The sequence below is a fragment of the Prinia subflava genome, chromosome 4, assembly GCF_021018805.1.
Source record: "Prinia subflava isolate CZ2003 ecotype Zambia chromosome 4, Cam_Psub_1.2, whole genome shotgun sequence".
Taxonomy (NCBI): domain Eukaryota; kingdom Metazoa; phylum Chordata; class Aves; order Passeriformes; family Cisticolidae; genus Prinia; species Prinia subflava.
Window position 1 is genome coordinate 73,759,925 of NC_086250.1, and position 2,650 is coordinate 73,762,574.

Consider the following 2,650-nt stretch of genomic DNA (forward strand, 5'->3'; position numbering starts at 1 on the left):
GACACACGGACACACGGACCAGGACACACAGACACACGGACCGGGACACGCGGACCGGGACACGCAGACCGGGACACACGGCCTGGGACACATGGACTGGGACACATGGACTGGGACACATGGACACACGGACTGGGACACTGGGACACACGGACTGGGACTCATTGATCAGGACACTCTGATTAAGACAAACTGATCAGAACACATTTATCAGGATGCACGGACCAGGACATAGTGGCCAGGACACATCGATCAGGACACGCTGACCAGGACACGCTGACCAGGACACAAACTTGATCAGGTCACAAACACCTCGAGGCCAGCAGAGCTCCTGTGTCCATCATCACCTGCAGGAATCTCAGGGTTTGGGTTTCAGGTTGGGACACAGGGCCCAAGGCACAGCCGGGTCCCTGCTCACCATGGCCAGGGATCCGGGGGCCCCTGGTGCCACCAAGGCAGCGTCACCTGGCCCAGGGAGGCCAGGCCACAGCTTTGCCTGGAGCCATCACCGTGCTGGCCAGGTGGGTGCTGTGGGTTGGCAGAGCAACCAAATCTCGTTAATGGCTTAATTGGATTGACCCAAAGGGGGAGAATCTGCACTGCCTGGACACTGTGGCCTGACCACCCTGCTGTGAGATAAAGACCAATTCCATTCCTGCATCTTTGGCAATTCCTGTCACCGACACCCAGTGTTGGTGCCAGAGCTCCAGGCTATCAAAAACATGATTTTCCATTTCTGATTGGGGATTAATTATTTGATTGTGCTGTGTGAACTGGGTGTGATTATGAGGCCGGGCGTTAATTACACGGCTCCTTCCCGCCTGGCTGGAGCTGTGCCCCGGGGCACCTCAACCATAGCTGGGGAGCTGAGCACTCATTACCCAAACGAGGGCGGCACCAGCAGGCCCCGAGGCCTCGCTCTGCTCACACCCAAATTCGGCATCTGCCAGCGGTGCTGAGGCCACCCAGTGACCCCAGTTGTCACCCACCAGGGAAATCACAATTGCAGATGGGCCGGCCATGGAATCATGGAGTGTCAGACTGGTCTGAGTCGGAAAAGACCAAGAGATGACCTTGAACTCCCCCACCTGCCATGGGCACCACCACACGGGGGCTGTCCCAGCCCTGGGCGGAGAGCACCGCTGGCTTCGGAAGCCACCCCGTCATTATTTAACAATGATTACAGAGAGGAAATTAAAGGAGTTTTCCCCCCAAGTCCTTCTCAGTCCAGTGCCCCTGCCTGCTGACACACTGGGTTTGGCTCCAGGCTGGTCACCAAAAGCCACAAGATGAGGAGCGGGGTGGGATCAGGGCTCCAGGGACCCCCTCCCACCCCAAACCATCGCAGCAGCAGCTGAATTCTCTCGGTGGGACCTTGGGTCAGCCAGAGCTCCTCGGTGCTACCCCGAGGGTGTGGGAGCCACCCCCCGGGTGTGACCATCGCACCGGCCCTGCCCGGGGCTCCGTGGGCGGTGACAATTCCCCCATTCCCTCATTCCCCCATTCCCTGCCATTCCCTCATTCCCCCATTCCCCCATTCCCTCATTCCCCCATTCCCTGCCATTCCCCCATTCCCTCATTCCCTCATTCCCCCATTCCCCCATTCCCCCATTCCCTGCCATTCCCCCATTCCCTCATTCCCCCATTCCCTGCCATTCCCCCATTCCCTCATTCCCCCATTCCCCCATTCCCCGCCACTCCCCGGTGCGGGTGGAGCGGTCCCGGGGGGTACAGACCCCTCTGCTCGGGGGTTTGTCTGAGGGACCGCAGGGACCTGAGCCCCAAACCGGGCTGGGATTCAATTGTGTCCACGATTAATGATTTCTATTCCATAACAATTGGAGCGTGTCCTGGAGCAGGAGCTGGGCCCAGCCCTGGCCCTGCAGGAGACCCCCCAAAGACCCCCAAGGGCCACGGCTGGGGGCCGGGGGGACACCGGGCCAGGGGACACCGGGCCAGGGGACACCGGGCCAGGGGACACCGGGCCAGGCCGCCATGCGGGACCGGGAGGGCCGGAATGGGGTGAAGGGTCTGGGGTCCCTCGGGGCTGGGGGCGCTGGGACTGCGGGCCCGGTGCGGGCGGGTCGGTGCGAGCCCGCCGGGACGGTGCGCTGAGGATGGAGGAAACGGGACCCGAGGGCGGCCGGGGGGTCCCTGGAGCGCCGGGGGCGGGCCGGGGGCGGTCTGGGGGCTCCGGGGGTACCGGGGGCGGTCTGGCGGTACCGGGGGCGGTCTGGGGGCTCCGGGGGTACCGGGGCGGGCTGGGGGCTCCGGCGGTACCGGGGGCGGTCTGGGGGCTCCGGCGGTACCGGGGGCGGTCTGGCGGTACCGGGGGCGGTCTGGGGGCTCCGGGGGTACCGGGGCGGGCTGGGGGCTCCGGCGGTACCGGGGCGGGCTGGGGGCTCCGGCGGTACCGGGGGCGGGCTGGGGGCTCCGGGGGCTCCGGGACCCCCGTCCCGATTTTGGGGGGGGGGGGGGGGCACAGACCGTTCCCGCCGCGCCGCGTGCGCCCGGACGCGTTTGGCCGCCGCACCGCCGGAACCCCGTTCCGGGCGGGGCGTGGGGGGGAGAGCGGTGGGACAGACCGGGGCGGAATGGGAGAGGACGGGACAGGACGCGACGGAATGGGACGGGACGGGTCGCGATGGGA